The 24787-nt window shown below is 39.9% G+C and overlaps 1 protein-coding gene across 12 annotated transcripts in view; it reads right to left on the reverse strand.

Annotated features, from left to right (window-relative positions):
• The window catches only part of ARHGAP24 (Rho GTPase activating protein 24), a 514890-nt gene that overhangs the window by 240613 nt on the left and 249490 nt on the right, over positions 1–24787 (reverse strand). The window contains exon 1 of one of the 12 annotated variants that reach the window (XM_065597541.1): positions 9755–9939. The exons of 10 other annotated variants lie outside the window; for them this stretch is intronic. The gene's annotated coding sequence lies outside the window, so the exon portion shown is untranslated. Of the gene's footprint in view, positions 1–9754; positions 9940–24787 lie in introns of those variants that run through there. One more of the 12 variants, XM_042856437.2, reaches the window with a different exon arrangement.

Consider the following 24787-nt stretch of genomic DNA (forward strand, 5'->3'; position numbering starts at 1 on the left):
TCATTAGTATTAGCTGGCTAGGAAAGAAGAATTCTGTTTTGTGAATTTCACAGCATTAGTTTTCAACATTAAGTTTCAACATTAGTTTTTGTTTCACGTTGAAACAGAAACAAGATCTTTCAAAAAATGGTGTGAAAAAAATGAGACAGAAACCCACTCCAGAATAGCCAATATCCTGGAGGCTAGGGCACTCACTAGTGATGTGGGAGACTCAGAATCAAGTCCCTGATCTGAATCAGGAAAAGCAAATACTTTGCTGGGTTTCATATCACAGGCGAGTACCTTAATGATCAGGCTATTAGCTATTCTGGGGTAGGACAATTCTCCCCAAGATCCACACCCACATCCCCCCACACACTTTGAAAAACCTTCCCAATGATTTTTTCCCAAACAGTGACATTTCTGCAACACAGTTTGGTTTCAACGAAACAGTATTTTTCAAAAAAAAACTTTCACCTAGCTCTAGTAATCAGCCATATGCAAAGGCTTCTCCCAGACACTAATTCACTATGCCATCTAGTTTTCCATAAACATATCTTACTTACAAGGTTCATGTTCTTCTACAGATTCATATTTGGCCAGCTCTTCATATGTAAAACTCATTGATAGTGTAGCAGTTCTAATGTACAGTATCCCATTGGTTTTGGTCACAGCAATGTGGTTCCACCACTGGAGATAGCAGTAAAATAATCCCTCATCCACTGTGTTACCTCAGTGGAAGGCATCACTTGTGATCCAGCGAGTATTGCATTTTGTAAAAAGTCAGAAACTACAATAAAATTTGTTCCTTTCAATTTATCCTGTTTCAAGGCAAGTGAAATAATAATTAACATAGACTGAAGAAAGTTAACATTATTCTAGAGCATGTTTTTAAATAGAAAGCTAAAAAATTTTAAGTGCAGACTCTCGGATTCTTGCCAAGTGTTCTCCTCTCCCACCCCATTGAATTTCCTATTCATTTACAGCGTGATACAAAGTCAATTTAGTTCTCCTATAAATTACTTTTTATCATCAACTGGTTCAAATCTGCCATTTTTGGCAATCATATCATACTACTGCGGTCTGTAACATTTTGAGAGCATACAGTATTCTGCCCCTAAAAGCTGGAGCACATCCCTCAAGCACTCTCATTTCCACGGTCTTGCATGGTTCAAGGACTTGTTCATATTAAAAACAGTGACATTGACTTCAGTGGGAACAGGATTAGGCCAAAATGTATTCTTATTGTCATGTTCTTAAGTAGAATTGTATGCCAAAGTTTGCCTACTTTTGTATGCCTGGATAATAACAACCAAACAATAGTGAATAGGTGCGAAGTTCTCTTTGATAGCTTCCATTGCACATATTCTTGGTTCTGTGTAGGGGCAGAAAGTTCAACCACTTATTCATTATAAACAATCTCCTTCTGAGGATTAAAACAAACATTTTGCTTTTAAGAACCTCACTCTGTAGTTTCACCATATTCTTTCGGGTGAACAAACAAACTAATTTCTCCACTCAATTTCACAAGAATGGTTGGGTTGCTTGCACAGACATGAGATGCATGCATATCACTTTTGATTCCTCCTCTTATTTTTCATTAAGAGACAGGCCTAGGCCAGATAAAAAGAAAATCTAATCCCTAGAATCCACCATAACAAAGCCTGCAGCAGAGACTATAAAATTAACTTGTTTATATTTCAGGTGACAGATCCTAGCATTTGCTTTTGTTCCTTCACTAATATCACGTCTAAAGGACACCTCATTAACATCACCTCTAAAGGACAATACTTTCAGTAATGATGTTTTAGGACCAACATCACTGATTGGTTGAAACTCAGATATCACTTCTGAAAGTATTGCCAAACTGCCAGAAGTGATGGGATTGATATTCAAATTTAATTTTAATCTATGGCTCCTACATACAGATTTTGGCCCAGACCTGCTCCGTGCTTTGATCTTCCTCTATCAACTCCCCAAATCTGCTTTTTGTTCTTTCGCAACTCCTGCTACCCCCAAGAGCCCTTTCCTCCCTGTCTCCTTGCTGCGATGGACTCATCTTATCCTTCTGGCTCACTTTCCTAACAGAATTTTGGGGCCAAATACCTAGCGTAAAGGATGATATAAATAGTAACATATGTGTGAGTTGGGGGCATCAAGCCCAGGAGAGTGCAGCCTTTCAGCAGTGATGTAACTATATCCTGTATGTGCTTTGTTCCTACAGGTGTGGCAAGAAGGACAGGCAGAAAAACTTGCATGGTAAATGCAAACGGGGCTTACTGGAGGTTAACTGGCTAAAATGATTAATTTAAACTATTCTCCCTGTCCCCCACAAGCAAATACACAAAAACCAGACTGTGATTCTCAAATTACGTTAGTGTTAAATTAGTGCAGTCCCACTGACTTCAAATGACTTACTTCTGCTAAGCGTCTTGGCACTCGGAAGGTGAAAAGGTGGAATTTGCCTGTCACAAATACTATTCCTAAATGCTGGTAGCTGTGGGGGCCGTATCTGTTCACTCTGGGCTTTTTGAATAATCCAAAGACATTAAGGTGCACACACTGCAAGCAACAAGTGGGCTAAGCCAAATGTTATACAAGGTACAGTCCAGTGTGTGTTTAACCATCCTAGTGACACAGATTCTGTTTGAGAACCCAAGCAGTGAAGGATTTTGTTTGACAGCTGTATTGCACAATTCACCCAAGTAAGAGTAAGGAAATTGCCAACAGATTGTTAAAGAAAATTAGCTGTCTAAATAATTATTTCTGGAAAGCCAAATAATAAATAACACCTGTTGTCCCCGACACTCAACAAACTGCTGTAACCTGCACACATATCTGCTCTATCTTTGGTCACCTACATTTCCAGGTTGTCTCTACACTAAGGATTAGTGTCTGGAGAAAGTTATGGTGCGTGGGTATTATGAAAATTTGGCACCCTCCATTACAAGTGAGCGGGATGGTGTAACCCTTACCAAACTTACACTCCCAACCCCAATGAATGCCTATTACAAGTCACACCTTCTCTGAGTGTCCTCCAGTTGCAGTCTAGAGGCTGAACTGAATATGCCCTTTGATTTCTCCATGACGCACTTCTCTATCAGTCCAGAAAGATCAGATAAGGAAAGTGACCAAATTAACCAAAATCTATTTAGTAAATAATATGTCACTAGAACTCATGCAAATAATCCTATTGGGCAGTAGAAATCCCATCAGAAACCCTACTAATACTTACACACGTAGTTTGTGTAGGAAGGAAGGATTTATTTCAGAGTGTTTTTTAGTGAACAATCCAAGTGTCAGAGGTGAGTGGGAACTTATAGAAACTCAAATGCAATCTTACACCATCATATTAAACATTTTGGCCTAAATATTCAAGTGACTAGTGATTCTGGGCATCCAGCTTGATACACCTTAAAAGGGGCCTGTTTTTTTCAGAAAGTGCTGAGCATTTGCACTCTGAAACATCAGGCCACTCCAAGGGGTCTTATGTGGGGTACCCAAAAGAGGAGGCACTCAAAGTCACCAGTGACTTTGGAAAATCTAGGCCTTTGCTTTTACTGCTTGCATTTTCTCTCTGTTTCTCTTCCCCACTCCCATCATGGTGGGATTATTGTTGTTGTCCCAGTGCTTTGGTGCACCCCCTGCTTCTTCCCTCCCCCAGTTACAAAACCTTTCCCATTTGTGTCCTCTTTCTCTCCTGCTTGTCCCTACCTCTACTTAAGCCACTGGAGAGGGTTAGCTTTCAGAGCTTTGGGATATCACTCCACCTCGCCTCAGTTCTGCTGCAGCTGCTTCTCAAAGGAACTTAAAGATGGAACAGACCTTTCAGATCATCCATTCCAACCTCCTGCCACTGAAAGCCTTGCACATCAGTGCATTTTCTAATGCCTTCTCCCGGTCTAGTTATAAAAGTCCCGAAAAGGGGGATTGCACCCCATCCATTGGGAGACTATTCCATAGCCCAATACATTTCAATGTCAGGCTCTAGATTTACCTTTTCTTAAATGTCATTACATCGCTGGCCTTTTGTAGGAATAAAAAGCCACTATCTTTTTAGAGCAAGATTTAAGGTGTTATGAATTAATATGCTGCTTTTTTTACAACACTAACTAGTTAGGAGCAAAAAAAAAAAAAAAATAGCCAAAGCAAAAAATAAATTACCATCCATGGAACTAAAAAGAAAAAAAAAATCTGAAAATGAATGTAATATATTCTAAATCAATGAAACTGTACTGAGGGTAATTAAAGTGCTGGAACATCTGTTGTCTCTCAGGAGACAACAAAATCTAATTTTAACTCCTGAAATTCTAAAACATTCATAAGCCTGAAAATGACACCCTCATGCCATTGAAAAGAAACATATGGGCACCAGGTAATTGAAATAGCAAAGCTAAATGGAGTTTAGAGATGTATGCATTTTGTTAGGGACTGCTGCTAGATGTGACTTTGTCATTAATTAATACAGACACTAGACAGTCAGGTTGAATACCTGTTGACAAGCATATTACAGCACAAACACCTACTGCATGTAAAAGCTTCAAAGGCCTCAGGGCACATGCCATACACTTTTTTTTTTAATTCTCCCCCTCCCCCACCCACCCCGACTTTATTCTCTCTTTCTGAATGATGCATACTTCAAAACAAAAGCCTTCAGGCAATCCCCTGCTATTGATTTTCACTTGCACAAGTCACTAGCAGGTCTGGGTCCTCCTAGGATTGTTTTGTAAGTTAAACTCACTCCAACACTCACCAGGTGCCCAGTCATAAGCATTCTATAATCACTTCATATTGCATATGCTTAATTCATATTATTTAACTGGTGTTACAGACATTTGGCTGTATGTAAAATGGAAAATAAAATCCCCTTCTACTTTTCATATAATTTTGGAAATGTTTTGTTCAGCTCTAGTGTTGCATGCATCAAGAGGAGGACAGTCTCCGGTAACCTAGCGTAGATATAACAGCCCAGAGTCCTCACTTGGTTACACCACTATTACTCCATCTGACTCCAACAGAGTGGCAGCCTGATGCTTCAATGTCACAGTGTCTGGCAGGAACAAAGGACATGAAGACACTAGCGCGGAATAAAGCTGGTGTGACTGAGTAGAACAGAATAGATTAAGAAAAGAAACAATAACTGGTGACTGAACAAACTACTGCAATGCATCTAATTTTGAAATTCACTTAACACTATGAACTAAGGATTATGTGAACAGTGCAGGGACCTCACCCCAAATAGCATGCATATGTGCGCTCACTCGCTCTCTTTCACTCTTTCACACACACACACACACACACACACACACACACAATCCCAAACATACTCATTCCTAGAATTTGCTCTTTGTTGCCAATCTAAACCAGTAAAATAAACCTCGCCTTAAACTTTCGCCTGATTTTTGCTTGTTCCTGAGATTACACCGAGCTGTCCCATCGCCCCCTCCCTTCCCCCCCACTCCCTTTTCACCCTCAGAAAGAAAAACAAGCTCTTTTATTCCCTGGATTTTAACTAATAAGCCCCACTTGGTCCAGGTTCCACCAATATCCTCCATGACCTTCCATTACGTTTGCAGGCATTTCACTCGGGAGTATCAGCTTCCCAGTTCAGAAAGGAAGGAGGGGGATAATGTTGCAGAGCTATTGCTCTTTCATAGGGTTCCTACCACTTCCCCTCCAGAATTTTGCCTCCCTCTGCTTGTAATAATAGTGAGAAAACATCCAGCCCCACAATATAGTGAGATTACAGACCAGAAATGTAATACGTACCAATTGGTTTCACTTAGACTAGATAACTGTGTAGGTTGGAGCAGGAGCTATCACTTCCCTTAGTTAGGGTTGAGAATTGCTTTCCATCTGTTAAAAGCCCATTTTTTTGGCTCTCTCTGCAATCCTCAGAAAAGGTCCTTTTTCATTTCGAGCTTTCCATGTCTGGTTTGAAGCAACAGAGGGTCCTGTGGCACCTTTAAGACTAACAGAAGTATTGGGAGCATAAGCTTTCGTGGGTAAGAACCTCACTTCTTGCATTCTTTTGTTCTTACCCACGAAAGCTTATGCTCCCAATACTTCTGTTAGTCTTAAAGGTGCCACAGGACCCTCTGTTGCTTTTTACAGATTCAGACTAACATGGCTACCCCTCTGATACATGTCTGGTTTGTGACCCTGAAATATCCTTTTACTCAGACTGGATATGAGTCAGACAAGCTATTTTTGAGACATGGAATTTCAAGGGATATATTCTTCCTCTGGAGAAATGAAGTTGCACCAACAGAGGTATCATCTGTTGAGAAGACTTTGGCAAATAAATACCCCTCTCACAATGCCACATTTTGGGTCAAAGGAGCAGCAGTTCTCCCACCAACCATTTAAGGAACCTTGTACTCCTCCTTTTAGCCTCCCCCGCCCATCTTCAGTCTTGTCTTTAGGGGTCTCCCCAAAGGCAGCTAAGCACAGACCTCATCTAGTGATGTATTCTTCAACTTTTTCTCTTTGAAATGCATATGATAGTCTAATCTTCAACTCCTTGCACAGGCAGTTAATAGAGGGAAGATCACTCAATCTTCTCACTGACTAGACTCACATTAATGAACTCCATAATGTTCAAGGACTCTTTGGTGGATAATATCTATTACTCAAAGCCATGCTATATATTAAGAAAAAGACCCTCGTGTTCCTCCGGCAGAGCTTGCAACACACTGGAGACATGCTGATCACATATCTCACTGCAGAACAGTTTTCGCCTGTGGCAGGTTTCATTCTTCAGCAGCAATTTGTCCCCATCCGAGCATAAACACTAACTGGTGAAAAAGCAGATTTATTGTCTTTAACAGCTCGGAAAAGCCTTTGCATTTTCCATTTGTTTTATTTAAGAGAATTAGTCTATTGTCAAATATTAATTTTAAAGGGTCTACAAACACAGGATACGAATATCTTCTTTAAATAGGTCCATTTGTTCTGACGTCGTGTACAAGGTCTATTTTATGTGCGTTTCTGTGATTTGCAAAAGGTTATAAAAATCATTGGTGCCTCAAGCCTTTTATGAATGGGCATTACTAGCCGGATCTTGCAGTTAATGGGAATTACAGATGCTTAGCACTTCTTAGAGTGATGAAAGTAGATAATTAGCCACTAAAGGAAATTGGGAGACCATGAAGATTGGTGGTTATCACCACAAGGAAAGTGTGATCCCCACTCCAAAGTCCATCTCTTCCTCTCCACAGCTCCTGCTAAAGCCCTGATCCATGACCTAGGCCTCTCTCATCTCAACTGCCTTCTCTCTGGCCTTCCCAGTTTTCATATTCACCCTTCAAGCTCATCCAGACTTTGCACACTAACATCTCTTTCACATGCCACTCTGACCACGTTACCCTCCCCCTCTCCCTCAGTTTAATCCTTGCACTGGCCTCCAGTCTCCTAGTACATCACATTCAAGCTCCTCATGGTCAAAGATCTGCACAGATTGTCCAGCTACCTATCCTCTCCATTCCCCTGTTTGCACCCAACACGCAGAATCATAGAAATGTAAGAGACCTCAATAGGTCATCTAGTCCAGTTCCCTGCACTGAGGCAGGACTAAGATGCTCTAGACCATTCCTGATAGGTGTTGGTCTAACCTGTTCTTAAAAACCTCCAATGATGAGATTCCACAACTTCCCTAGGTGATTTGTACCAGTGCTTAACCACCCTGACAGTTGAGAAGTTTTTCCTAATGTTTAACTTAAATCTCCCTTGTTGCAATTTAAGCCCATTGCTTCTGGTCCTGTCCTCAATGGTTAAGGAAAACAATTCATCACTCTCCACTTTATAACAACCTTTTATGTGCTTGAAGACTGGTATTATATCCCCTCTTAGTCTTCTCTTATCCAGACTAAACAAACCCTTTTTTTTTCAATCTTCCCTCATAGGTCATGTTTTCTAGACCTTTAATCATTTTTGTTGTTTTCCTTTGGACTTTCCTTAAGTTGTCTACATCTTTCCCAAGATGTGGTGCCCAGAAATGGACACAGTACTAATTTGAGGCCTTATTTGTTCTGAGTAGGATGGAAGAATTACTTCTTGTGTCTCTCTTACAACACTCCTGGTAATACCTTCCAAAATGATGTTAACTTTTTTTTTTTGGGGGGGGGGGGGGGAGAGAAACAGTATTACATTGTTGATTCATTAAGTAGTTCTCCTTTCTAAGCAGTCATTTTGTACTTGTGCAATTGATTATTCCTTCCTAAGTGGAGTGCTTTGCATTTGTCCTTATTACATTTCATCCTATTTATTTCAGACCATTTCTCCAGTTTGTCAAGTCATTTTGAATTCTAATCCTGTCCTCCAAAGCACTTGCAACCCTCCCAGCTTTGTATTATCTGCAAACTTTATAAGTGTATACTCCATGCCATTAAGCAAATCATTTATGGAGATATTAAATAGAACCAGACCCAGGACAGATCTCTGTGGGACCCCACTCAATACGCCCTTCCAGCTTGATAGAGAACCATTGATAACTCCTCTCTGAGTATGGTTTTCCAACCAGTTGTGCACCCACCTTATAGTAGGTTCATCTAGATTGTATTTCAGGTTTTATTTATTTGGATTATTTATAAGGTAGTCATGTGAGATAGTATCAAAAGCCTTACTAAAGTCAAGCTATATTGCATCTAGAGTTTACCCCCATCCGCAAGTCAATGGGACAGCTTGCATACTTAAAGTTAAGTGCATGCGTAGGTGCTTTACGGGATTGCAGCCTCAGATTGTGAGATGTTTTGAACAGTCTTACTGGTCTAGAAAGCATACTGCATGTCTTTGGTGCTGTAGGTGTACTCAATAGTTAAAGCAGTCAAGTTTCAAAGCCATGTGTTGGATTTTATCCATATGACTTCAATTAAAGTCAATTGGAGTTATGTGTCTAAAATTACCATGCATTGCTTTGAAGAATAACATTGAATGTTTGAGGATGAGAGGTCCCCAGTAAAGCATACGTACAATAAATAAAATGCATGTGATATTTCAGAATATAATTCTTACATAAATGATGGAAAACAGGTTGAGAGTTCCCCTGCTCCAGGCCCAGTTTTGTTGTTTTTGGTTGTTTCTTATTTTAAAAACCACTGCCATTCAAACTGAGCAAAACCTTAGAAGCAAAAAGATGAACCTGAAGTATTTTATAGGTGAAATTATTTGCTGTCCTAACCTGCTATGTCGTGATGTTGTGTGCTGTTAAATAGTTGTTGCCTTCTCACCAGAAGTGAATAAACTGACACCCTTAAACAAGTATGTATAATATGCAAATATACACAGAGCTAACAGAGTGAACATCAGATCTTGCCTTCTCTAGCTGAAGTGATTTTGCTGAGCTCCAGATAAAACAGCTTATATATACCACTTGTACACTTTATGAGTATGTGTGGGTATCTGTGCACATTACAGACACATGTTTGTAATAATACACATACATATACATAGTACATACACACAGTTCTAAGTGTTTGTATCATCCCCTAGCTTAGAAACCTATCCTCTCCTTGATGCCCCACACGTAACTCCTATTACTGTTACAGGGAAGAACAATAATCCTAGTATTAGTTCTCTCCCCTATATATATATATATATACACAAACACTACTGACATTTTTGACCAAAGATTGGCCTGAACTAATACATTGGATCTGAACACTGGCATGTTTTATAATGCTTAAAACCTAGATCTAGATGTCAATTCTGCAGCATAAGATCATCTTTCTAACTGGTTTCTCTTGTTACAGTGTAAATAGCCTGCTCCTTCTCTTACCTGTAAAGGACTTGGTGTGCTTTTAAATGCAAATCTTCAGACAGCTGCGGCAAACTGCCATTCTGCTGTACATGGACAAATCACTGCATCAAACCTAACATTTCAGCCTCAATATAAAGGTGGAAGATGAAACAGCATTCCTAAGTGGAAGCACAACTGCCTCCTTCCTGCATTCCATCAAGACTCAGCTGACTTCTACAGGCCCAACATAGGCAATTATTTACTAGTAGGTCCAGCAATGTATAAGAAACTGAGTAGATGCACCCAGAAGTTCATTAACTTTCTGATTTTAAAGGACTATACAAGGTAATAACACATCAAGAATAGTAAGTTTAATTTTCCCATTTCTTGAATGCTCTTTTAAAATGCATATACAAGCAGCTAGCTAAATGCAGCAGATACAATTTATGAGTTGCTGAAATGTCACAGAATTCTATCAGTCAGATGAAATGAGTTCCAAAACTGAACATTGTTAATTATTCATCCCCTCAATTGCCAGCTTTTATTGAAGACAATCTTATCACATAACCTCTCCTGCCAAAATTAATGAAATGAAAAAAGAGAGAAAATTAATTCTGTTATGGTTTAGACTTCAGGTATTTCTGAAAGAGAAAACATTAAGTTGGCTCAGAGATCAATTTAGAGATTGGTTTCCAAAGAATTTCACCTTACATCCTTAAGAATCGTGTAGCATGACGAAATTCAATTAGTTGGTATATTCCGCAGGTATAACAGCTGCCAGGAAAGGTAAGTTAAAGCCAGACTTGGCAGGATTCGATTTATATCATTAATCATCGTTAAATGTCGATTTCACTTTACACACACCGAAATAGATGAAAAAATATCAGTCAATAGTAATCACACCAGGGTCTTTGCTCCACTTCGTTGCAACTTTCCCTGCACCTAGTGCCTGCAGGGAGCTGGTATCCTGAGCCCCTCAGCTGTGCAAGGAGCCCTCTGCAGCCCAGCGTCACCAGCCCCGCTCACTCGCTCATTCACTCAGTGGCCGGGAGGGGGCCACCCCCAAGCTGAGCTGGCCTCCCCATCATGGTCCTAGCGAGAGATCTCTGCTCCGCCCTGCAAGTGCAGTCTCCCCAGTACCGTGCATCCACAAAGATCCAGTATCCCTTCCCAGGCCCTGCAGAGAGGCCCTTGTAGCCCCATCTTCACTGGCCCCGCAGGGAGTCCCCGGCAGCTCCACGGTCACTGGCATGGATGGTCTCCATAGAAGTTACAAAACAATTTAAAAAATCAAATTTTGCCAAGCCTCGTTACACCCTTTCGTTGACAGGATGTCACTGTTCTAAAGAACATCACAAAAGGTGCGCACTGCAAATAAAGCTAGAGTTGATAATATGAAGCTTTTAAGCATTTAGGAATTTAGATAGGCAAGATTTCAGCAGCAAAACTGGAAATTATCAGTAAATGACTCACCATAGCAAAATCTCAAGAACATTTTTAAAGACAAACACCACTGCACCTTGAAGCCCTTTCCCCTCCCCCCCTCACATAACTTTAGTAAGATGTAAATTCTGCTCCTCATTCTCCCCCACCACGGAAACAGCTTTTACCATGCAGAAATGGGTAGGAGCTGGAAACAAAACAGGAGGTGGCACTGCCTCTGTTCACCCTACAACCCTGTGGAGGCTCCCACTGGGCCTGTGGGGCCAGCAAGGATGAGCCGGGGGGAAAAGTAGGGACAAAGATAGTGCATCCACTTTGCTGCAGTTCCACCAGCCACCACTTCACATGAAGCAGTGGCACAGGAGACTGCAGTCCAAGACTGAAGTAGCAGTGACCGAGCAGGCAAGCCCTCTGGCACAGTAGAGTGGATTTGCCCCTCTATACAGTGGTTCACTATATCTGGAAATGAAATTCACCTATTCAAATGAATTGACCTATGACAGGGCTTTCATTCTACTTCACTGTAAGGAGGCTCCACTGTACCACAGCATGAGAGATGGGAACCGTCCTGTGAACATGTCTATATAAATGTCTAGATAAATGTCTATCAGGGATGGTCTAGACAGTATTTGGTCCTGCCATGCGGGCAGGGGACTGGACTCGATGACCTCTCGAGGTCCCTTCCAGTCCTATAATCTATGAAACTATGAAACTACGAAACATTTGAAATAAACAAATGCATGAGGCACCCAGGTTTAAAATCAAGCAGTTGACTTGCTGGTATCTCATTAAAAGTCCCTGGTCCTCTTCTCCAATCTAACTCATACACAGAGTTTATACACCTCATGGTGGCAGAGTCTAGAGACTTTGACTTCAGATGCTCACATATTTGCAATCAATGTCAAAAGAAAATTCTTCTATCATCTTCTTTTAAATTTTGTTAAAAAACTCATTTTCAACCACATATAGATACTGTCTTGAGGATCCAAATGTTCAGATGCGTGTCTGAAGTGTATCGAAATCACTTTGGAGAAGAAATTAGAGTGGCAATATCTCAATGACAGACTTTTGTGAGATTAATAGTCCTTTACTTCCTGGATTAGGGTCTTGGTCACAATGAGAAAGAACACTGGTGTACAAAAGTCCAAGCACCAAAAAGGGTTACCTATATTTTCTTATCCAAAAAATCTTAAGCAAAACAAAGTCTGTATAGTAGACAAGGGGCCAGTTGTTCAAAGGTATTTAGATGCCTACAGATAGTTTATGTTGTGATAAATGTACTCTAATTGTGAACTCAACTGTAAAAAATATGTAACATTTTATGAACTTTCACAGTAACCTATAATTTTTACCTACTTAAAAGTAACCATAAAAATAGGTTAAGTTCATTTCAATAAATGAATATTATAAACAAGTCTAAGGGAAGCAGACAAAAAAGATGAATTAGTCCAAATGAAAGGGACCTATTGATTTGGTTCAAGGTTTGTTGAAATCATGCTTAGTAAAAATAGAAAATGTAGAACCAGAACTTCATAGACCAAAATTACTGTGATGGATATTAGGCCTAATTGGTGGACAAAATATTGAGGGAGGTGAACTACGCTGCCCACCTTTCCCTTTTTTGGGTTTGTTAAAAAAGACTTTATAAAATAAACAACACAACATTCTCTCTCTCTCTCTCTCTCATCCCCATCCCACCTTACATCCCACTTGTCTCATCTTATCTCATATTCTCTGACCCCAAAATAAAAGAAGCAGACCAGACTGAATTACGTTCTTCCAGGAGGATGGCCAGCTGGCCTTGCTCTCATTTAATAAGCCTGTATTTTCACCTGTGAGTTATGAAAATCATCATATCATGACATCCAGTCCTCAACCCATCAGTGAAAATACCTAACTGCCAGCATCACAAAGACATGCAAAATCTTCTTTTGCCTCCCTTCCCTGCTGTGTTATTTTTTTTCCTCTTCTCCCTTCTCTTTCTCAGCTGTTCATCAAACCCTGAAATCAACTGCATTGCATCAGCATAGCGTAATGAATGACCACAACCCTGCCCTATCTAAAAAGAACCGCCCTCCCCACCAGATGATGGTCCTGATTGGAAAGTAAACCTAGGCATTTTTGAAAACCACACTAGATGCCAATCTGCATCTTTAGGTACCTAAATTCCTTTTGAAAACCCATCCCATGATCAATATAACAAAGCAAAACAAAGTCTGTATAGTACCCTTGAGTGCCTACAGGCTTCCATTCTACAGCACTGCTGTGATGATATGCTCTCCATATTTCCAGTTTGGGCTCTGGAACAAACAAGAACCGTGAATGCTAGGATAGAACACCTCAGAAATTTAAGCTTAGTGTATTTTAGTAGGTAGAAAAAACAGCAATGTCAGACTTATGTAGCTATTAATCCTTCACCCAGTCTTAATACATTAAAGGTTCCCAGTAACCTGGGCCACAAAACCTACTTTAAAGTATTAAAAAGTTCATGAGGATCTCCCCCAGTGACAATTCACAGCAACGTACATTGAAAAAGAAAAACATTATAGATTGCACACTATAGCCCTGATTTTCGTTTGCTCGACAGCTTGATACACTGTTCTGATAGGGTAAAAGGGGAAAACAGAATGATCTCCACACCAAGAAATGACCTCAGCCTAAGAGGCTCCCTGGACAGCACTGAGTCTGCTAAAGGAACTCTATGCCACCTCCTCATGCATCTAAGCATAGGGACTATGGCCACAACACTGCTGAGTTCCTGCTACTCTCGGCCGTTTCAGCAGTCCCTGGGTTTCTGCATTAGAACTTAAGTCAGAGCCTGATACCAAAGAAAAGCAGGTTGGGAATAAACACTGAATAGCATTTTCCTGACACATTTATTTTATTTCAAGCAAAACTATAGTATTTGAAATTGTGTGTTTTGTTTTAGATTTTTTTTTTATTATTATTATTTAAGCTGCTTTGGAGGAAGCACTTTTTAAAACTTCTTACCCTATTATGTGAAGCACTGGCACAAGAGTGTGTGCTTGGACAGTAACCAATGCTAATGTATGCTCCGAGATAGCGTGGATTTATTTGTGGCTAGAACTACCATATTTACAGACTATTGAGATATAAATTGGACAATTATTGATTTGTGCCTGTACAGATCTGATGCTTTATTGTATTATCTGTATTTCCCAGAAATTGTTTGAGCCTTACTGTTAAATTAACCTAGACTAGTATTTCTTAGGAAAGCAGTGGTGGAAAATATACACAAACATCTGTACTTGGCTTGAATTGCAGGTCCTCTCAGCCAGTGCATGGAAAGGTGATAGAATAGGAAAATGAACTAGGGCTTGGAATCTAACCCTCTCTTCCCTAAATTACTGTGTGGGATTTAGGTGCACGACTTCCATTAAAATCAGAGGCAGCTATACAGCTAACTCCCTGCTGAATGCTTTGGAAACGAAAAGCTAGAAGCCCGTGCAGTACAGTGCACGGAGAGTTATGTATACCAATCAATGCATTTTGAGATGAGAGTAAACCCTATGGGATACCAAAGCTAAATCAAAGACTTGATTATTAGCCTGGGAAGAGAGTGAGTATCAGCAGCAATACAATGAGGGTAAACAGTCCTCCTGGGAATGGCCTTTGAAATCCAAATATGATGTTGAAGTTTAATCAGAATATAATGAATTTCAGTAGGTTGGCTTTCTGCACTGGCAATGCAACCAGACATCTGACCAGGAAAGATGCATTTTTTCCTGCAAACCTTGTGATGGGATGAATCAGCCTCTAAATATCATAGCAAATATGTGAAGATGGGTCTCCCTTTAGCTGTAAATTAAACATGACTAATTGACATGCCTGCTACTTTCAATTTTTACATTAGTCAATATTTAACAAATATAGGACATAGAGGCTCTTACTTCCTTTCCGAAGAGGCCAACTAAACTTTCATACTTCCTTCAGAAATGTCATTTCCCTCCACCCTTGAATTATTAGCAGTGGCACTGGAACAATTTTTATAGTGGGAGTGCTGAGCGCCATTGTACCAAACTGTAAACCCTGTATATGGTGGAAACCACTTCAAGCCAGAGGGTGCAGCAACACCCCTAGTTCCAGCACCTATGATTATTAGGTCTCCTGAGTATTACTTCATTTTAAGGTATATAAAGGCAACACTCTTCCTATTTCATGCATGAAACTATCACCTCTAAGTGGCTATATCATTTCTCCTTAAGCACTACACACTCTAAAAAGACAGGATAACCTAATACCAATACTACTTATGAGCAAAGCTTTATCACCACAGTTGCATTCTCTTTGTCAGTAAAATAAAAGATGGCTTCAGGAGAGACTGCATTAATATGCACCTCTCTGACTCTGATCTAACACCTAAGGCAATGAGAGATTTCTTTTTTATTCCTTTTAATGCTAAACGTCGTACTCTCTACACTATTTCTCTTAAGAGCTGTCAATCAAGTTTCTTCCCTTCTCTTTCCTCTCCTTGCTAAGTGAGATTCTGTGACTAGATCAGGGCTAGCCTTGCACTGCCAGGTGAGAGGCCTGGGCTTGATTTCTAGTTCTGCTGCCTATAGATCTGCATTCCTAATGCATCTGCCAATACAGTATCTACATACATGGTGCCTATATATCAGAGTCAGATTTAATTATTTAAAGGAGCTAGACATGCTTCTCCTTCTCTGGTTAAAATCATTGTCTCAATCATGTTCCCTTAGTTATCTTCAAGATCAATGTCTCTGGGTCATTGTGTTGTTCCAGTGGGGAAGATCTACAGGAAGATGGGCAAGATCTGGGATCATGCTGATTTCTGGTGCTTTGGAGATTCTCAGATGAGGGTCCTTTACCAAGCTGCCTCCCTTTTACCTTACGGATCACAGCTGCAGAGTAACAATCATTACTGCTGCAGCAAGGTAAGGAGAGAGCTGCAGTCTCTGTAAGATAACTAGGGCCTAGTCTGATAAGGGCTTTAAATATCAAGACTAGAAGCAGAAATGAGCTAGTGAAAACAAATAATTCCAAACTAGAACTTGAATAGTAAATCACTGGCAATAGAAACATTGTACACCGCCAGATGGTGACACAGGATCTAGACTGAACATTCAGTCAGGATCTGAAGCACTAGTGGACGGTTACATGGGAAGTGATATGATTTTAGTAAACGGTTCCACTGCTATCTAGCATTAGCTGCTGTTTCAGTACCACTATGGAGTAGTATTGAGTCTATTCAAGTTGCTCACCAACTCTCTTTGAGCTGCAGTGAAAGGTGGCTTAAATGGCAGCTTTTAATAAGAAGGTCAATAAAATATATAAACTCAGGATATTAAAGAAGAAGATACGGCATCGGTCTGCAGAAAGCTGTTTAACAAAGACGTGAACTGTTGCATATAAATCCCTGAAGCTTGCAAGCTATACTGTATACAGTAAATAAATAAGTTGGAAGCTTAAGAAATATTTCAACCTCATGTCAATGAGCCAGCGACCAAAATCAACAGTTACAATGGTGGCAGTCAGGGTCACTGCTGGAACATACAACATTCAGAATAGGGTCATTGCATTAGGAGCATATGGCATGAGGCATGCAAGAAGCCCAAGGTCTGATTGCCTAAGGAAGAAGACAAAAAACAGCATAGGGCCAAAAGCTGATCTCTGATTCATTTCACACTGCTGTAATTCCACTGACTTAAGTGAAAAGTTACTCTTAATTTAAGGGCTCACCTATACTGGAACTGGGAAAACGCTCTTTATCTTGGCAGACAGATGCACCAGCTCTGCTCAAGTTGGCGCACTAAGAATAGCAGTGTAGCCAGGGGTAACTCAGGTGGCAGCTCTGGCTAGCCACTTGAGTACAAACCTGCTTGGACCCCCTGGTCTGATGATATCAGCAAAAGTCCCAATCCCAACAAAGAGTTAGAAGTGAGGGATTAAATGTAGGCAAAATAACCCCCCAGCAATGGATTATTTGTATTCAGTTTAACTTTTCTAACCCTCCAAAATATTTAACACTTATGAACTTTGTCTCTCTCCCCCTCGACTTTCAATCCACTCATTTTTTAGGCTTGAGAAGCTTTTGCCAATTAGATCTTACGCACCACTTTTACAGCTCTAATGGGCACTTAAATCTCCTGTGGCAGTTGGTGAGATCCAATGCCCATTGAAGTAAATGAAAAGACTCCCACAGCTGTCAATGTTGTTGGGTCACCCCTTCCCCACACTTTATATAAAATATTGCTTCAGAAGCAGCAGCTAGCTTACCATATACTGTACTTAAGAACTGGAATACATACAGTGAAGAATACTGTACTAAATGAGAGACTATAGACACGGTCCTATGAAGTATAGTGTCAGATCCTCCATGGTAATTTATAGCAGAAATGGGAGGAGATTAATACTGTACAGGCATTAGCACCAATCCTCCTAAAGGCTGGCACTTCTTGGCAGGGGCTGAGCACCCACAGATTATTACAAGTTTAGGCTCTCAGTCTCCGCAGGTGAAAGTTAAAGAAGTCAATACCTCTATCACCAATTTCCCTTTTAATAGGGTTATTTGTTTTCCAGTAATGGTTCACAGTTTCATAGAGTTTAAAGCCAGAAGGAACTATTAGATCATCAAGTCTGTACTCGGGCATCTCACATTAAATTTCACCCAGTTACCCCTATATTGAGTCCAATATCTGGGGTTCGACTGAAGTATTTCAGGCCTCAGGAGACTGAACTGTTGTGTGCCATAGGCAGAGAATAGGAAAGACAGAGGTACCAGCAATGCCTAAGTTGGGGTGCAAAGGTAGGGAAGCAATTAGGTGACAGATGCCCAGATGAATGCAAGAGATGTGCCATGCTGCAGTAGATGGCAGAAAAAAACCCAAGCTTCCTGCCAATGTGACCTGAGGGAAGATTCCTTCTCAACCCCAAATCAGGTGATAAGTTTACCCCTGAGCATGTGAGTAAGATCCACCAATCAAACACTTGAGAATGAGGGTTCTCTGGACTACCACAGATCTAGTGCACCCCAGTATAAAGGCCCCAACTGAGATCAGGATCCCATGGTGCTAGGTACTACATGAACATGCAATTAAGAGAGAGACCCGTTCCTGAAGACTATAGACTAAATAGACAGAAAAGGCAAATGGTGGAACAGAAGAACTATGTCTGGAGGGCAACTGAATCAGAGTTTAAGTGACAATTAATTAAATTGAAATTTGTCCCCCCACCCCACCTTTGGATCCCAGACCAGTGCTGTGACCACACAATCATCTATCCTCCTCTTTAGCTTACAAAAACTACTATGTCTGGTCAGTGTGCATACTTGTTGTATCATATTCTTAAGTAACACATCACCCACAATGAGTAGGATTTTGGAGTCCATCCCCATCCCCAAACAAGCACAGCCCTGTTTGGAAGGGAGTCAAAATATAAAATTCATTTTTGTACCCATGAACAAGACGACACTTACTGTACAGTCACAGCCCATGTCATTCACTGCAGTCCCCAATAAAGTCCCTTTCCTGCTCCCTTCTTAAAGTTTTCATTCTTTGCATTCTTTCACTAAAAGTTAGTCAGAATGAAAAACTAAAAGCCCTCCAGGAATAAGACATGCATGGATTTGTATAAATTGCTACAACAACAAAATACTGCTTTGTGGAGGGGACTAGTACAGTCACAATAAAGGAAACAAAAATGGAGAAATTATGCTGTGTACAAGCACTAAAGAAACTAATCTCAAAGGGCTAAATCCAGATCGCTACTCTCAAGACAATCATTGCACTGAAGTCCACGGGAGGTATTCCTGAGACTGGACTAAGCAAGGACTGTTTCATTTGGCCCAAACTGCATAACTATTTGTAGCAATTAAAGAAATAATGACTTTTCTGAATGACTTTAATGCTCTCATTCACAGTCAGGATGGGAGGGCCACTGTCCTAGGAGTTGTGCATTCACAAAAGGAAGACATAACCCAAATGTCTTGTGTTTTACAATTTTGGGTTTAGCATCTCCCACAGCGATATCACTGACGTGAACATTGTTACATGAAGGATTAATCTAGCCCATTTCACCTTACATATTAAAGTTTTTTAAATGGTAGTGTCCTTTTGGATGTCTACTGGCAAAAGTAAATTATGCATCTAATGGTATTAATTTAAGTCATGGGACAGTAATGATTCTGTGTCCCTACAATAATTTGCCTAAATGTGCAGTAGCAGTAAATGATTGTCATAGAGGCTGATCACAGTTAAAAGAAAATGGCAGAATTTTCTTTCCCTAATGTGAGAGTTTGAGCAAAATATTCAAGAACCATCTCTATATTGTGAAAGTGTCAAGGGCTAGATTTTAATATTAGCCACTGGTGTAAAACCAGAGCATCTCTATTGAAGTCAATTTATATCAGTTTAACTGAGATCAGAATCTGTTCCCATATAACATTCCAAATTGTTTTTCTCTCTGCAGCCCGCTCTGGCACTGAATGCTCTCAACTTCCACCAATAATGGAAGTTGAGGTAGGTCAGCACCTCATGGGCCTTTCGTATCCTCTATCTGAGACTATACCAAACCACATCTATTTCAATGTCGAGTACAAAAAGAGTACAGGAGTAAATGAGATTCTGTTATCTGAAACAGGCACAGCAAAACTCTTTTGCTTCCTAATCTGAAACTCATTCAAACACTAGGTTAGAAAGTTAAATTTTAAGAAAAACATGAGAGGGCTTGTGCTCAGCTAATCTAGACTATGAATAATCAGAGGGGGGAAAAAACATGAAAAAAATAGCTAAATGTCAAAAGTGGAAAGGTATGTTGTATAATAGTTTCTCTTCTCTCCAACAAATGTTTCAGGAAATGGAAAATAAGTTTAAATCAGGGACAGATGGTCTAAATCCAGAACATGTTTCAAGTTTCCATGCTGCATGCAAAACAAACCTTGCACATTAAAAAGAGGGATCCCCTCCCTTGACTAGTTTATGCAAAATCAAGAGCCATGTGGGGAAAGGAAGGTTAGTAGGAACTCAGCGCCTTTGAAAAATCAGGCAATTTAAGAAAGCCTAGTGTTCAGTACCCATTTTGGGGATTCTTGGCCACAGATCCAAAGGTCATGTTCATTTTCATTGCATCCATGGTAAAGATAATGCTCCTTCATTCATTTTTTAACCAAGTTACATTTTTCATTTTCTAACAGTCAAAGATACTGATAACAGAACACCTTTTCTGAAAATTCCCTCATTACTGGCAGGACCTCATCCTAAATGATGTTGTTAGTCTCAGGAAAGTCCCACATTATTTAATCCAATACTATCAGTTTCTGAAAAATTTCCAAATAATTTGCCCTCCTGTATAATTCAATGTTTTCACCATCAGGACTATACATTTCTGTGCAATCTTCAAGGGAAAGTTATCTTGTGTACATTAAGAGACAAGTGAAATACCACTCAAGTGCAGAGAACCTCCTGATCAGTGTTATAATCGGCCTTCTGTTCTTTTAAGTTATCATATAGGAGGAATCAGCAAATACCATTTCTTTAGTGTTGGGGTGGAGGTTTGAAAATAATATCTCCTATTGCCCTTGTCAGAGTAAAAGTTGATATGCTATACCCTCCTTAATGAATTATAATAGCACCTCACTAATTTGCAGTGGTGACTGGGAGGCCTGTCTCTAATTACAGAATTTTTCAAGTTAATGAGAGAGTGAACATACATTACAAAAACGTGTAAAGACTAATGCATCACAAAGTGCACTCCATTTATTTTGTAGTTAAGTTTTTATTACTTATTATCCTGTACATCAGTACATGCTAGTGAATGGGCTGCAATATATTTTATAAAAACATGGAACTCTTAGTAATGCAAGCCATCTCTTCAGCCCCACAGGTGAAGTTTACCCCACTTCAGAAGCCCAGCCCAAGATCCTAGCCCTGTAACTAGACCTTTTGCATAGAAATGCCAAAAAGCAAAGCAAGCAGATATGCAGGTTCCTCTGCGCTCTGTGGCGGTCTTGGATTGGGGCTCCGTACTGGGTCTATATAAACTGGCATGGAAAATAAGTTTGGGAATGCAGTCCATGACACGTGTGACTGCACGGAATCACCACCTCAAAACCTCTTCAAAGATACAACAGAGAAGCTGCAGCTGTCATTCTGATCCCAGTTGTAAATTGATGTCAGTAGAGATACTCTGGTTTTACACCAGTAGTTTATAATGGCATTTGCCGAGGAGCTAAATTGCACCCCAGCAGCCCTCCATTGGGTATATTTCATCGCCCACCACTCCTGTTCAGTATTTGAACAAAGCCTGAATTATGTGACTTATGGCAGGAGGGATGAACTTTGAACTCTGCTATTAAAATTCTGCTGAGAAATGGAGAGACCATCATTTTTGTAAGCTAATTATGAAGCGTGTGGATTAGCAAATTTCCACTGCACACAAAAATGTTATCCATTCCAGCGCTATCTGTAAGAGAAGGCAACAATTTCTCTCCTTATCCATATTGAACTACTGAAAGGACTTTTCCCCATCGGCAGGCTCAGTTTCAATTTATGTAATTATCATATTAACTTCTATTTAACACTTCCATTAGAAGTTTTACATTATTTTAATTAAAAAATTCAGTTGAACTATCTGTTTCCCATTAGCTTCTAACACATGTCTTAAATGGACTTCTCTGTTAATGACATTTTTACTCAGGTTATATCAGATGGAAAGCACATATTATGCCAGAGTGAGAGACTTATACAATTCAGTTTGTACACAAGAGGCAGTCCTCTCATACACAGACATCTGATGAACTGCAGGCCAATTTTAGAGGACAACTATTCAGTTTTAGTCAGAGGTAGGCACAAGCCAAAATTTAAGATTTAGATTAGTGTTCAAATCTAGGACTTCTTCCCTAGCTTTGGCTATGATCCTGTGAACAAGTGAGCATATGTTTAGCGCTCTTTCACTCAGCAGACCAGGGCATAACAAAAGCCAATGGCTGGAAGCTAAAGTTCAAGAAATTCAAACAGTGAGGGTCAGTTAACCATTGGAACAGGTTACCAAGCCTTGTGGGAGACGCACTATATTTGGCACTGGTGCGACTGCTATTCGAATACAGTGTTCAGTTCTGGTGTCCACAGAACAAGAAGGAAGTTGAAAAATTAGAAAGGGTTCACAGATAGGCCTCAGGCATTATGAAAGGACAGGAAAACATACCTTATAGCAAAAGACTCAAGGAGCTCAATCTATTTCATTTAATAAACAGAAGATTAAGGGGTGACTTGATTAAAGTTGAAGTAGCTACCTGGGGAACAAAAATTTGATAACAGCTAGACTGAATCTAGACAAATTCAGACTAGACATAAGTTGCAAATTTTTAACAGTAAGGGTAATTAACCATTGGAAAAACTTACCAAGAGTGTTGGTGGATTCTCCTTCACTGGAAATTTTAAAATCAAGATAAGATTTTTTTTTCTAAAAGACTTGATCAGGTTCACAAGCTAGATGATCACAGTGATCCCTTCTGGCTTTATAACCTCTGAATGTTTGAAATTAGTTCACAGTTTCAGTTCAGAGCAGACAAGCATCCTGAGCACAAAACTAAGTGGCAATAGTAGAAAAGAAGCCAAGAAAGGAAACAAAGGCCCTGATCCTACCAGGAGCTCTCTGCAGACAAGTCCCCTAGACAGAGCCCCAGTTACTTCCATGGGGCTCTTTGCAGGCAGAGGGGAAAAGAGTGATGGTTGGGGGTGGTTTGCCAGCATGGAATTCTAGAAACTGCCACCTCATTACAGTAAAGCTCAAGAAAAGAAAACGTTCTTACAAATGGAAAAAACATTTTCCCCCTGAAGAAATTTATTTAAATAACACCGGAAAAAAATGTCCCTTCTAAAAAATTCATTTTCAATTATACCCCATCTTTTAGTGGAAAAACTAAATTTTTGACCTCCCTAAATTTAACATCAACACAAGGGCCTTAAAGTAGATAATTTCTGAGACTTTATTACAAACCAAGGGGAGGTTACTTTTCCAGTGACATAAGCATCACTTTCAGCTCAGAACAATCTAGGAAGCATAGGCCTCTGATTATTTATACTGTGACCCAGGGAACCCCTCAAATGCCCACTGACAGAAAGCACGTCAGACCATAACTCTCATCAGGCCTGATGCACTCATTGCCTCCAACTCTCTGTTGTCATAATCAGTACAAAGAGGTGTTGTGTAAGGTCTCATAGGCAAACTGGTAACATGCTGGTCATTAATATTATTGTGTGATGTATGTACAGGCAACGTATAAAAAGAGTTATACATGTATGCTGGAAATAAGTTTCTAAAATGTATTTGGCAGGCGGTGCCTAAAGTACCCTAATTTTGTTACCCATCACTGGACAGATACAAGGGATCACAGAGCACTTGTAATCTGAGAAGGCTGGATCCTTCAACCAACAGGGTTGAATTCTCTGAGAACTGACTATAGGTGAGAAAACAGCTTAAACAAAGATCACAAATTTTAATCCCTAAAAAGCGTTTTGTTTTGATTTGTTTGACTTATTATCATATCTGTGTCTTATCACTTAAATACCTTTTCTTAGTTAATAAACTACTGTATATCTGGTTTTATTACAAAACCATTTCAGTGCCGTATATTAAACTGAAGGGTAAAATTCTCAACCAAACTACCAGGCTGGTGTATCTTCTGTCTCTCTGGAGGCAGTGAACATACTAACTCCCGGGAAGGTTCAGTGAGAAGGACTTCACATTGCAGAAGAGACGGTTTGGGAGACTCAGGACTGAAGTGTCTGTTGAGATCATCCTGCAAGGAGTAACCCAACTGGTGGAAGCCCTGGTGAGGTCATTGAGCTATAAATAGGCATCTGGTGTCAGGGCTCTGAGTCAAAGCTGCACAGAATAGAAGCACCCAGGATTACAGGGCAGGCAATGACAACCTCTTACTGAACTCCCAAAGCATCACATATACAAACAGCGGAATTCCCCAAGTTACATTCAAGAGTGAAAGCACGGTTCCATGTATTACAAGGAAATAATAAAGAGGGATAGATTGTAAACAAAGAAGCTACAGGTGGAAAATTCCTGTTTGATCATTGACTCAATCTCCCTGCAAATACAGGATTCCTCTCTACAGCACATTTTCTAGTCATTTGTCCAGTCTAGTTCTGAAGAGGCATTTAAAGCTGCCAATAGAAGCTACTGTCCTGACACTATTACAAATAGTTTGAAACCTCCTCTTGAGATTTATGACTCCCTCATTTCTTTTCTTGCCTGGAAAATGCTCAATTCCATTTTAGTTGATTTCATACATAAATAAGCCACTTCTAAATCCAATTTGCAAGACATCTTGCTGGAACTTCCTGGTTTCTGTAATCTCATGGGTTGGATTTCTCTCTCTATATATATATCTAAGCTATCCAACAAGTCTCTATTTACATGCCAGAGCCTAATCTTTTTCCTGAATTGCACGAAATCTCTGTCAGAAAGCTGTGAAACTACAGTAACTATAAACTGATCACAAAATTCGCATCAATCATATAAACAAAACAAAACAAAACAGAGCATCACTTATAATTACCATAAAAGAGCATTTGTGTGTATTAGGTAACACCACTATGTATATTTTTGACTTACACAACCTTTCTAATGAAA

The sequence above is a fragment of the Chrysemys picta genome, chromosome 5 (assembly GCF_011386835.1).
Source record: "Chrysemys picta bellii isolate R12L10 chromosome 5, ASM1138683v2, whole genome shotgun sequence".
NCBI lineage: Eukaryota > Metazoa > Chordata > Testudines > Emydidae > Chrysemys > Chrysemys picta.